The sequence below is a fragment of the Triticum urartu genome, chromosome 6, assembly GCF_003073215.2.
Source record: "Triticum urartu cultivar G1812 chromosome 6, Tu2.1, whole genome shotgun sequence".
Taxonomy (NCBI): Eukaryota; Viridiplantae; Streptophyta; class Magnoliopsida; order Poales; family Poaceae; genus Triticum; species Triticum urartu.
Window position 1 is genome coordinate 4,401,486 of NC_053027.1, and position 14,330 is coordinate 4,415,815.

Here is a 14,330-nt window from a genome sequence, read left to right on the forward strand (position 1 = left end):
GCGCTGAGGTTTGGATAACAGAGACAGCCAAATACCCTAAGCGCAGTGTAGTTTGGTTCACTGCCATAGAGAAGGAAAAATGGGCTGTGGTTTTGGCGTGGGCGACATGGGCGTCTATTGAGGAGGAATGTGGCCGTTTGAAGGGCTTCTGCCCAATATGTGTAGGGCATGGATGCGTTAATAAGGAGGGAGCGAGTGATGTCGTTGAGTGTGCGGAGCGCACGTTCAGCACGCCCGTTTTGCGGTGAAGTGTAAGGGCACGACATGCGTAGGGCAATCCCTAGAGAGGAGAAGAGCTCACGTGATGCGAGGTTGTCGAACTCCTTGCCGTTGTCTATCTGAATGGCGAGGATGGGGAGGTGAAACTGGGTGCTAACGAAGGCGGTAAACGTGCGTAGGGTGGGGAGCACTTCAAATTTGTGGCGTAGAGGATATGTCCAAATGAAGTGACTGTAATCATCAACGACAATTAGATAGTATTGACAACCGGAAACACTCATAACAGGCGAGGTCCAAACATCACAGTGTACAAGCTGGAAAGGGAAATAAGATACATGATCGGATGTACTAAACGGCATACGCACACTTTTTCCTAATTGACAAGCATTGCAGGTAGGACGCGAGACGTCAGACGGGCGGATGTGGGTGCTCTTGAGGGTGTGATCTTAATTAATGCGTGACGGCAAGCGTTGATCCATCGCCAACAGTAATGCCGGGAGAGAAACAGGGCTGGGATGAGGAGAGAATACCTGGCGAAGCTGCCATATGGGTGGTGGCACCGGTGTCTAAGTACCACTCCGCGCCCGACGCAGCCGACTGCCCCTGCTGGATCTGCAGATTGTTGAGGGCGTGGATCAATGCAGTCTGATCCCACGTAGCGTTGTTGGAGTTGGGGACGCCGCCAGCAGCAGGACCACCAGCAAGGGTGCCGGTGGGGGCACCAGCGGGAGCACCGTAGAGTGGGTGTGCGGGGACGACGCCGGGGTGCCAGACGACAGGTGCAGCAGAGCTGGGCACCCCGCCGTAGTGGATGCTGTGCCGGCGAACGGTTGGGCACCACCCGGGCGCGGACCAAGTATGCCCGAGCCAGGGGCGTGCGGACGCCAAGGCATCGGCCATGCATGGACCATTCCGGTCCAGGGTGCCGGAGCCGGTGCAGGAGGCCGAGGCGCGGCGGCGCCCCCACCGGAGTGAGCGTTCCCCGAGCCGTTGGTCCTGCCCTTTCCCTTGCCGCGGCCACCGTGGTTGTTGTTGCGGTGTCCGTTGGTGTGGCTGCCCCCGCCGTGGTGAGGCTGACCGGCCCCGCCATGGTGAGGCTGCACCGACGCCCGGGCCACGTGGAGAGCGGTCTCAGTGGGGTGCTGTTCCGCCTGACGGCTCTCCTCAAGCATGAAGAAGGCGCGGCACCGGAGGAAGGTGGGGAATGGCGTCTGCATTGTGAAGATAGGTATGGCATAGCGGAACCGCGGATGCAGCCCGAGGAACATGTTCAGCACCTTGTCTCGGTCGTCGACGGCCGCGCCGAGGTCGGCGAGACGATCCGCGCAGTCCTTGAGACGCGCGAAATAGTCGATGATGGAGGAAGAGCCTTGCTCGATGCGTGGGTAGTCGGTGGAGAGGAAGACGATCTGGTGCTCCGCGTTCTCGAGGAAGAGAGTGCAGATGGCGGACCAGACCTCGGCGGCAGTGGCGCCTCGGCGATGGATGAGGCCAAAGATCTCGGCGCTCACGCGGTTGTAGAGCCATGAGACGATGTGAGCATCGTCTTGGGCCCAGCCTGGATCGGCAGTGCGCGGCGGCCCGACGAGATGCGCCTGGACGGCGTACTTCTGGAACATAACCTCAAATAGAGTGCGCCATTGGGAGAAGTTGGGAGGGTTGAAGGAGAGCACCAGCGGCACATGTTGGTTGATGAACACCGCCGCGAGGGGAGACTGCAGCGGCGGCGCCGTGGAGGACGAAGCGCCGGGGCCTGGGACGAAGAGGGGATGCCCGACGGTGCCGCGAGAGAACACAGACGGAGTGAGAAGGGACTGGCTCATTGGTACAGGGCAAACCGGAGTAGCGGGCGGGGCCGGCGAGCCACCGGCCGTGTGGCCATGTGGGGGAGGGGGAGGTGGTGGAGGTGGGGGAGTGGGGTTCACCATGGAGGTGCGGTTAGAGAGGTGCAGCGGAAGGGATGGCTAGACAACGTCTGATACCATGTATGCGAGGCAAAATGCATCTTGAGGTGCTCTTGTTGTATTGAGCTCAATATATAGTGGCCGTACATGTACAGGGCGCACACAGCGCAAGAGAGAGAAGGTGAGAGGCGACGTGCGGGAGGTGGAGGACGTGCATGACGAGCATGGCCATGCAGCCCCATGCAGCCTAGACTAGCAACTGCTAACACTGACTATCGAGAACGACAACCATAACCATTTTGGTGTCATCGATTTATTGGAGCTGATGTTGCCACCTCCTTGCCCGTTAGCCTCAGAGGTTGCGATGGCCAGGTCAGCGACATGGCCACGTAGTATGCCTCCTTTTCTCCTACTGCTTTGTTTATTTTTTCTCATGTGGTTTCTCTTTTGTTTCTGTTAGCAATAATTACAGCTCAATGAAGCAAGGGAAACCTTGATAACAGAAGTGTGTTTATACTCAAAGGCTTAGCTACCAATGGCAGTTATTGACTCCCTACACAATATTTTAGGGTGAAGAAGTGCTTATGTATATTTTCTAAAAAAATATGTGGCGCAATCACTGTATCATGGTGTTATATGAGCTAGAAAATTTCAGAAGTGCATCAATTAAGAATTACACATATTTATGCCTCGAACAGGGAAGCAATTAATGTATTTGATATTTCCTACTGAGATTCAGTGTTTCCTATCGAAGGTCTAAATTTTCATATGCGGGACTTTGAGTTAGATGGTGTGTATTATAATAATTTTTTATTGGATGTTGTGCTATGGCAAATTTTAACATGCTCCCTCTTACCCTCTCTTTTTACATATGAGGTAAGAAGGTAAGAGTTAATCCAATCACTAATTAATGTGATCAACGGCTCAGATCTACTACATACTCTTACCTCTCATGTGAAAAGAGAGGATAAGAGGGAGCATGCTAAAACTGCTCGTTGTGCTATATACCTGGGTCTATCACTAGAATTGTGGTTTCATATAAAATACTCCCTCCACCCAAAAATATTTGTCATCAAAATGGCAAAAAGGGATGTATCTAGAACTAAAATACATCTAGATACATCTCCTTTTATTCATTTTGATGATAAGTATTTCCAGACGGAGGGAGTAGTTGTTAGGCAATTGCATAATGCAATTAAGGTTCTGGTTGCAGCATCTTGGAAGTATTTGTTTAAGGGAAACCCCGCACTGTTCCACTCAATGATGCCCCGGGCGACCTGGTCGGTGCGCTACCGGATTTAGGCGTTCGTGGCTGCCATCCCCACCCTGTTCCTTGCTTCGCCAGCTACCCGGAGCATCACCCATCTGCCGGATAATCGAAGGTGAGGAATTGCGCCAACCCCCCACCCGCTCCACCATCAATCATCATTGCCATAGGTCCCGATTATTCTCAGTTTGACAATCTTAATGTCAGCGACGCAATTAGGTTTTCTAATACATTTTGTGCCCACTATTCATTTGTAGATATGCTCATTATCTGTCAAGGATTGGTTGTTCTTGGGTGCCTGACTTGCATTCCGTGAATTGCCCGCCATCATCACATGTGCCCCCACACACAGATTATTCTCAATTCGATCGTTCTGGTAACCATGTTTTGTAAGCATCAGATTTGTCCTTCGGCATTCCAGTTTGTTTGCATCGATGGACGAAATTGGTTTATAGATCATAAAATGATCGATGCACACACATGTTTTTTTAGACGATGCATGCACATGTTGGTAACATTCATTGCAAGTTTCGAGTTACAAAATTACGTGCTTCCACTGATATGATTTTTTTTCAGATGATAACAAATTGATGCTTCTTAATATTCATGCTCCCTAACTTTATTTGATGTTTCCTTCAGTCCAGATAGTTTGGGGCAATAGAAACATATTTCTACTCTTTTTTGTAATTGCCATTCCATTCTCAAAAGAACTCTTTGTATCTAACATTGACATCATGCTTCCTATATTTCATATATATGCTGATGGGGTGGACTGAAATTTGTCCTTTTTCCTTGTTGAATGATGCCAAATCAAATCCAAGAAATCCAGGAAGAGTACATGCTTCTTTGCATGCAGTTATTTGATTCTTCAATATAGTACCATATATCTTCGTCATACCAATTGTTGCTTCATAACTTCTATACTTACGGACCATGTCTAATGGATGTATAATTCAAGCAGTTGTGTGCTGGTTTTGGAGCCGGTGGGCGCAGCCGGAGACATATATGGAGGCGACCATTGCGTGCACCAAGAAGTGTGATGACAGCTGGATCGTCCCTAAAATAAGGACAACCGCAAGCGAAGGAAAGCGAGTCTACAGTCTATAGGAGACATACAACAAGAACGTAGGAAGCATTGTAAGTACATGCTATTGGTCACTTGAAGGAAATAAACGTGTATCATGTCTGAAACTTATTGTATGAACAAACGAGGTAGCAAATAAACTTATGTTAGGTTAAAAGCAAATTAATTTTACCATGCATACACTTCTGTATTAGATGGAAGCAAAGTTTGCTTTTATGCTCTGTAAATTGTTTCTCCTACTTCATATCTCTAGCTGCTGCCGATTATGAGACAAAACTGTATGGTGTGTATTGCCAAAGATATCAGGTATATATACCTGATATCTTTGGTATATCATGTAGAAAAAAGATATCAGGTATATATTGTTAGAGTAAACCTATGTGCACACACTGCTTCTTAACGTTCCATTGGGGATTTTATCTTCCCTTGTACTCTCTTTGAACTAATATAAGAGCGTTTAGATAACTAAAATAGTGATCTAAATGCTTCTATAATAGTTTACGGAGGGAGTAGTAGTTTTTACGTTCCACACAAATAACGTAAAATTGCATGAGCCCACAACTCCATGTGTGCGGTACCGGCGTAGTAGGCGTATCGGATGTTGTTGCCAGCTCGATTTCATGGTATGGGATGGCGCGACTAGATCGGATCAGGGCTCGATATTAGTGTTTTCTCTTTGCCATTCTTTTGAATAAAAGGAGAAAAGAACTGTAGAAAAGTTGCAAGATTTGTGCAGCACAAAACACCAAAATCTTCTTCAACCTCCTAGACAATATGTCGTCTAGATCACGTGTCAGGAAATCACTTTTACCCCACTCGGTAATGGCCATAAAGCCTAACGCATGATCCGCTATAAAATCGACAATGTATTTGTGCTTAACCAAGTCATCAAGACTTCCGCTATTCCAAAACATACAATAGTAGAGCAACATCAGTGATGGCGGTCTCCTACCCTGTCGTAGCGGCGAAGCCGTCATGGTAGAGTAGGCCGCAACCCCACCACATGCCATAGGTAGTGGTGCAGGTGGCTGTGCGGTCGAAACAGGGGACTTTGGAAGCGGGCGAGGCAGGTCGAGAGGGCACCGACCTCGGCAAGGAACCGATGTGGTAATTGCCGTAGTCGATAGGGACGGACTGTGCGTGATAACGACATCGCACATCGAGTAAAATGAAAACCGTGTTTCCAAAAATCGATTTGTTTCTCCCTTCAAAAGAAAAAGTATCTTAATTAGTATACAAAAGTGGATGGGTGAAGAATGAATCCTCCTCTACAGAAAAATCAAACAAAAGAAACGGATGAAATGAAGAAAAGAAGCTTGGAGGTCCCAAATTTCCTTAGAATGTTCCAAATTAGTCACAGTAGTATACAAATTTGGGACCTCCGGAATCGATTTGTTCCAAATTTGGGACCTGCGGAATCGAACCCCGTGCCTCTCGCATGCAAAGCAAGCGCTCTACCATATGAGCTACACCCCCAAGGCGTGCGTTTGGATGCTTAAACAGGATTGATATTTTAATTAGTCACAGTAGTATGTATACTAATGCATGTACACATGGAGCACCTGATTAACGTGTGTGTGTGTTTTGTGGATCGATGGGATGGCGCGGCATACTTACCCAATCTATCTACGCAGGTAAACATCATGGAGTATGCATGTATTTCATATGCAGTGACACAAGTAAAAAAAGAGAAAAGGGAAGCGACCAAAAAGATTGGGCGGTTCGGCATTGGTGGTGGCTAGTTTTCTCCTCTCCAAACCGACGGGCAGACGGTGAGGGCACGACATGCACCCTCAATTCTCTCCTCTCCACGCCGACGGGCATGCAGCGAGACACACACACACACACAGAGACGTGGTGGCGTTGAAGACGATGGGAAGAGAAAGGAGAGAAGAGGCTCATTGTTGATTGAGCAATGTGTGGGCCCATAGACAATGCGCGTGCATGGGAGACGATCGACATAGTTTCTAGTCGATCGCCCGGAAGGAATCGTTAATCAAGCCTATTGGACACATTGTGCGATAAATAGTCAACAGTTCACACAAACTAAGGTAAAAAAATGTTCATGTTTTTCGTAACATTTCAACAATATTTCGGAAGATTATGAAACATGTTGATTTTTTTCAAATTTCAAACATAACCTTTAAAAATTGTTCAAAGTTTCAAAAAAAGGTTTGTACGTTTTTATATAAAAATCCCAAATTTCCTTAGAATGTTGGATTTAGAAAACAAAAATAGTTTTAAAATATCTTCGTTTTTTAAAATTGCTTCTAGAAAATATTCATGAAATTTAAAAAATTATTTGTATTGTTTTTTTTTCCAAAAAATGCTCAAAATTTTAAAATCATTCACAAAATAGGAAAAGAGTTATTTTCTAAGAATAGATGTATAAAATTTCTGAAAATGTTTGGGACATATAAAAATATTCGCACATTTAAAACTAATATGTTTCTGACATTTTAAGAAAAAATTAGCATAATTTCATAAATGTTCACATCATTTTAGAAAATGTTCACGTGTTTCAAAAAAATATACATGACTTTAAAAACATAGTACAGACACAGGCGCTCATATACACGCGCATACACTCACCCGTATGAACGCACACACTCACACCCTATTCCTATGAGCACCTCCGAAAGAGTGAGCCGGCATATCATCATGAAATTTATGAAGTCACCGTAGGCACCTTGTCGTCGACGGGAATGTCTCCTCCCACTAAATGCGCATCTCCAGAAATCCTGAAATAAATCCAGGAATAAATGCGAGCACCGGGACTTGAACCCTGGTGGGCTGGGGATACCACAGTCCCTCTAACCATCCAACCACAGGTTGTTCGCAAAACTTTTGATACAATGTAAAAAATTGTCCGTGTATTATATATTAAAAATGTTTTGTACCATTCAAAAAATATGTTTAATATTTATTTTAAAATGATTAATATGAAGAAAAAAAATTCAAATATGTATTTTAAAAATTCAACATGTATCAAAAATAGGTTCCATGTATATACGGAAAATAGATATTTATATATAAAAATGAAATTTAAAAAAGGACAGATAAAAATATAAACATAAATAAGAAAATGGATGAAAACCGTAAATAAAACTAAAGAAAAGTAAAATAAGAAAACCCTGTGGAACCTTCTACCGGCTTACCTTCCCGGCCATAGCTAGTGGAAGGTTCCACAAACTGCCTCTTCTGACCCTTCCAAAAGCGCTTGATTGGGCTGGCGCACCATATTGGAATATGCGTGTAATGTATACCCGTTAATTTTGGCTGTACTGTATAGATGGAAGCTTGAGAAGAGATTTAGCATATAGTAGTTCATCCAAATTAATCATAAGTAATACTACTAATCTTGAACTTTGTACACCCATTTCTACAAATCTGACGCCATCATTGCGGCCCACTAAGGCGGCACATCAGCGAGCTTCAGAGGCCAGGCGTGGCTACGTCTTGCAGTAAGCGAGATATAGCCCTCGCGAACCGACGACCTCCCTTCTCAATGGGTGGACCTTTTACCAGAAAAAATATACGGAGAAGACTAATTTCCCTGCTGCATTGGCCGTGGGCTTTCGACCTATCTATCTGTATATATATAAAGAAAACAAATAAGAAAAGTAGCCCTCTTTGACGGGTGCTAATCCTGCTCAATGACCATTTAAAAAAAAGAAATATACTACTACAAACATAGATGCTCACAGTACACACACCCTCACATTTATGAACACGCACACACCCTACCCCAATGAAAAATTGAGCAAAGTAATGGAGGAGAAACATTGTCCGGTCTCAGTTTCAAAATGCGGGAATTTTAGGGCTTCTCTAGTTCAGGATTTGAAAAACACGAAAATTTGAAAAACGCACATCATCTTTGTTTGAATCATTATATGGTAACTAGAAACACATGAATGAGTAATAGACGGTGTTTGGTTGCTATCTTCGGGATTTCATTTGCTAAGCCAACCGCAACCAAGGCACGGCAAACAACTATATATCTTGTGCCAACCATTGATCACTACCGAGGGCTATCTTAAATAGCCAGTGATCAAATCCAGTTCATGTAACATTACAGATATATACGTGTCTGTACACACGCTGATTACTCCAAACATGTTACAACATGACATGATACACCAGGACATGTTACAACTAATAATTCCGACAACACAAGTTGGATCAACCTGCTCACTTTCATCCGTGCTCGAAAGGCGCAACGGAGAGGGTGACTTGTCCTGCAGCCTCCTGCTGCATGGCCAACTCCAACAACAGAGGGAACGCAAAACCTTGGCGCCTCCATCCACGCATAGATAGAAAAAAAATGAGTTTCTGTAGACTGGATGAGGTTGGAACCCGTGGCCACGTTCCAAAACTCCAGCAACAGTGCTTTAGCATATGCTGCACAATCAAAATGGGCATAATATCATCAACATTTCATTTTTCATAAGTACCAGCAGGAGGCAGCGTGGAACAGTGTCAGTGCGATACTGAAGTTGTTCGGTGCCTTAGGCTTTTGCAGCGAGATATGGAGTAGATCGCAATTGTAATGAGAAAGAGCTGCAATGAAATTGCTCATTTCACCGGTCTCAAATTAGATGATCACAAGCCCGGCAAAAAATTTCAGCCTAGCCGGCATGACTGCTAATTTGGTGGCTGCTAGAAATTCCGGCAATCTTATAACTAGCCTAGAAATTTCCATATTGCTCAGAAGAACGGAAAACATGTACACCGTTTGTTTCAGTGGGTTCCAGTTGTTTATAGTATGCATTGGACAAACTGTGGTATAATATGCATTGGACATGTGTTCCCTACTTATTTCCTAAAACAGTACTCCCTCTGTAAACTAATATAAGAGCGTTTAGATTACTAAAGTAGTCATCTAAACATTCTTATATTAGTTTACGGAGGGAGTAACTAATAACCAGCCAGATACCAAGTGTGGTTTCTAAAGACATTTCCAGAATTGTTTCTCTGTCACAACTAAGAATGAATCCTCGCCAAAAAGAGCACTGTTTACGAATGACATTAAGAAGAAAATAGGTGCATTTCAGTTAACTGACCGAATAAGCATAACATTATGTAGGATGGGAACTTGACTCTAATATATGTAAACTAGCCATGAGGCTAATTTAAAGCATTTGAGTTTAATCCCGACGGCAATGCTTGAAAAGATAAGGTATACACTCAAAAGAGATAAATGATCTCCACTAGTCGGATTAATGAAATATGCATCATTAGAGTCAACTAACGAATACAAATTGTTTTCTAAAATATAAATAATCGTGGTGTACTGTTGTGTCATAGCCATGCAATAGTTATGTGGAACTTGAAGCTAGCTACTTTAAAAAAGTAACGGAAAGTAGTGAATGTATGTCCTATCTCAGAAATGTGCTAAGATGGAATCTGACTGAACAAAAAAAGGGCACATGAACATGCAAAGGGTCAACATAACTGACAAGTTCCTCACCTTGCAGAAGGGGGCACCAAACTGTTCCCAGCAGTGGACAGCTCGGGTGCAGCCGGAGGGGGTTCTGAAACTATTATTTTCTTCATAGCTGAACTGAGTTTGCTCATTGAACTTGATTGGACTGAACGGATTATGCATTCATTCTGTGACATATTTTGCGCTAACTGAACTTGATTGAACTCGACGGAGGATGCCTTCTCACGTATTGGTCCGTCTGTCGCCACATATTTCACAGTGGACTTGGTTTCGCTTGGATCAATCCTTTTGAGAAACAGAAGCAAGGGAGTTAGGGCATCTCCAGCCGTTGGTCCCCCAGGGGGCGACAAAAAGCGCCGCCTGAGGGTGAGCCGGCGCAAAAAATGGCCCTGGGGCGAGTCGGTCCCAGCCGTCGGCCCTCAGGACCGCCCCCAGGCGCGTATTAAAAAAAAAGAAAGACCCTTTGGCGAAGTTGTGATAAAAACTAGTTAAATTTCGGCCAAACATGGCAAATTTCGGCGAAATTCACGCATTTTCATTACATTAACCTAATCTAAAAAAAAAGAAAGGGGCTGAAGTCGTCGCCGCCGTCGCCGCCATCGTCGTCGTCAGCCTTCTCCTCCTTGACGCGGGTGCCCCTGCTGGACCCTTGCCTGGTGTCGCCATGGCGAACTGGTGGCGGCGCGTCGTCGTCGTCGTCGCAGTCGCATAAGACGACGACCCCGCCTTCATCGCGGCCGCGTCGGCGCTCGTCGAAGCGGCGTAGGGCGGCGCACTGGCGGTCCTTCTCCTTCTCCCGGCGCGCCTTCTCCATTGCAATGGAGTCCTGGCGCGCCCATTCTAGGGCCGCGTCGTCGTCCTCGAACTCCGCCTTCACCGGCGCCAGCCCCGGCTTCGTCTTTGGCTTGACGAAGCGCGGAGGAGCCGACGAGGGGGAGGCGCGCCGGCCGCCCTCGTTGATGACGATGCCGGCGCTGCGAGTGCGCCGGCCGAGCGGCGTCTCCGCCGCGGGCTCGGCCTTGACACCGAGCAGGTCCGGAGTGCCGGAGGAGTGCGACGAGGATCAGGAGGAGGAAGAGGAGGAGGAGGACCCGAACCTCCTTGGCGCCCACGGCCCGGCGTGTCGGTGCTGCGCCGGGGCGGCCACCCTCGCCGGGGGGTACGCCAACGGCGGGTCGTTGCCGCCCTCGAGGTACGTGAGCACGCCCTCGAGTGTGCGGCCGGGGACGGCCCACCATAGGTGGCGCCCCTCGCTGTTGTGCCGGCCGCCGACCACCGGCGCGCCGTTGGTGGATGCCAAGCGCTGCTGCTGGCGGCGCTCGAAATACGCCGCCCGTGCCGTGTGGTTGTCGGCGGCGTACTGGGGGAGGGAGAGTTGTGCGTCGGTGAGGGAGGCGTGCACGACCTCGACTTCCTCGGCGAAGCACTTCGGCTTCGCCGCATCGTCGGGCAACGGGGGAATGGGCACTCCCCCGGTGCTGAGTCTCCACCCCGTCGGCCCGGCACGCATGTCCGGCGGCGCCGGGATGTTCGCCTGGAACGGGGGCCAGGACTTCTGTTCACGGAGCGAACGGCGGCCGAAGCCGTTGCCCGCCGCCTCGTCTCCGGGGAAGCGTTCTGCCATGGCGACGGCGGGGCTGGGCGGGCTCGGGAGAGGTAGAGGGAGGGGCTGGGCGGCGGCGCTCGGGAGAGGTAGGGAGAGGGAGGGGCTGGACGGCGGCGAGGGGCGGGGCTGGTGTGGGCACAGGCAAGTGGAGGCCACCGGCTTTTATAGCCGTGCCGCGCCCGTGTGTACGCGTGCGAGGGAGGGGAAGCGTCGGCGCGCCGTCCCGTGACGCGCCGCCCGTGAGGAATCAATGGCAAGGCTGACCGGCGGCAGTCTTGCCATTGATTCCCCACGGGAACCGAGGCCGTTGGGGGAAGACGAGGCGCCGAGTCGCTGACGCGGCTAGCCCGCGGCTTTTTCGCGCCAAAACAGCTCGCCCCGGCGCCCCCGGGCGCCCCCCAGCGCGCCGGGTTCGGCCTGAGTCCGTCGGCGCTGTTTTCGGTCCAAGCCGGCGAAAATCGGGTTCCTAGGGACGCGACTGGGCCGTTTTTTCGACGCCGGCGCGGAAAAATCGCCTGAAAAGGCCTTCCTGGAGGCGCGGCTGGAGATGCCCTTAACAAGGGAGTTGAACACAGCCGCACGAGAAGCATCAAAACGGTTGTTATTCTTCTCGTGGGGAAGCGGATGAGATTTAAAGTCCCCAAGCACCAGCCTGGGGCCGGTGATCCCCAACGGGACCGACCGGAGGTCCTCCACGAAATCCACCGTCAAGGCATGATCAGAGAGGGCGTAAACGTTAGTGATCGTGAAGGAGAAAAGTCCTGAACATTCTAGTGGCGCCGCTGCTATGGAGAAAAGTCCGCAGAAGCTAAGAGCATCTCTAGCGTATCCTTAGGCCGAGCTCCAAAATAGCCGTCAGTTTTACATGGAAAAAACGTCGTGAACAGACACCATAAACATCCTTGACTCTTAAATTTTTTTCAAGAGACACGGTAAATTGCTCCTCTCGACTCGCAAGTACACAGGTTCCCTCCGCCCCGTCGGAGCCCTACATAGTGAGAAAACAGTTGGCGGGAGAGATATTTCAGCCCACGCGCGTTCCCTCCCTCCATTCCGCAGCCAACCGTCGTGGTCGCCGCCGCCTCGGATCCGCCACGCCCAGCCGCCCTCGGGTCGCTGCCGCCCCAGATCGACCGCCGCCGAGTCACTGCCTGCCTTGGATCCGCCAGCGAGTGCTTTTCTACCCCTTGTAATTTGATTTAGCGAACGATTTTCATTCATTCGAGCTCCGTTGTGATTTGTAGATGGATTTGAGCTCTTGCGAGGAATTTTTGCTCGATGATTCATCCTTGCCCGACGACTCAAACATAGAGACACTGCTCGAAAATAATAGGCAGCAGATGGTGGTGTTGCCGTGAAGGAGCTCGAGGATAGGAATAATAGGCACGAGAGGGCACCTCCTGCACCCATGGGCATGCATATGCACCCACCTTTCAAACAAATGCACTTTAAGCACATTTTCAAAAATCAAAAAATTCAAGACAAAATTTCACACATACATGTTCGTAAATGTGTGTCCGCAGCACAAAGTTTTGTGAAAAAAAATATCTTTTTGTTTTGTCTCTGTAAAAAAGACAAATTTCAATGCTTCTAAATAGCGTTTCACGACATAATCTTTTGTATTTTTTGCATAAGCCAAAAAAGTTATTTTTCCGTGAAACTTTATGCACACACATAAAACATGAAGACGTACCCGTGCAGCCATTTTTAGTTTTTTTAGCATTTAGAAATATGTTTTCTAAAATGAGTTTATATGTACCCGGATTCATTCATGCACTTCTTCGATAGACACATGTTCAAGTCTTGTAGATTGGGATCCCCATACCACAATACTCATTCTTCATGCAAATAGACTGCCAGTTAGCTAAACGGATTTTGTGAACACTATCATTGTCACTCCATAGGCAGTTAGCTAATTGAGAATTAATCATTAGCTAACTGCCTATCTTTGATTAATTCTCAATTAGCTAACTGCCTATGGAGTGACAGCAAGTAAATGGGTATACTAGCCAACCATGATTTAACTAATGTAACTCTGTCTAATAGAGAAAGTAATTTGCCTCTCCACCCGCCATTCTGGCCAGCAATGTATCTATCAGAGGTTGAAAGTACTCTCTCCTAAGTTTATCAAAGTGTAAAGGGATCCCTAAGTAGAGATCTCGACCGGCTTGGATGGTTCATTCTTTTATATTGTTTTTTTAACACAACATATACTGTACGCAAATACGCACATGTACTCATCTCTATTAACACACATGCACGCTCTATGCAATAAGATTGATGGACGTCTCGTAACCGATAAAAAAGTCTCATTTCAGTGAACATGCATCACCAAAAATCTAGGAAGAAATCTAGAAACAAATGCCATCATCGGGACTTGAACCCTGGTGGCCAGGGTGTCCTGTGCTCCTACGTCCGCATTCATTATTGATGGCAGGGGTTAGTAAATTTTTTTTGGCAAATTTGACAATTTTGATCTGTGGATAAGATTATTTCACAAAATAAACTGTTTCTAAAAAAAATTTCACTCAACCGACTTTTTTGAGTAGTGCCCGACACGAAGGCGTCACACTACACTGTGCAACGCCTGACTGACAGGCGCTACACGCCTGACCAGTGTCGCACCCTGGACTGCCTAAAAATTACTAAGTCAATGTGCAGAGTCTAAGAGTTAGGCGTCACACTATACAGTGTAGCGCCTAGCTTCTAGGCGTTGCACTATAAAATGAAGCAACCACTAGTGCAACGCCTAGAAGTTAGACGCTACACTATATAGTGTGGCGCCTAGCTCTCAGGCGCTGCAC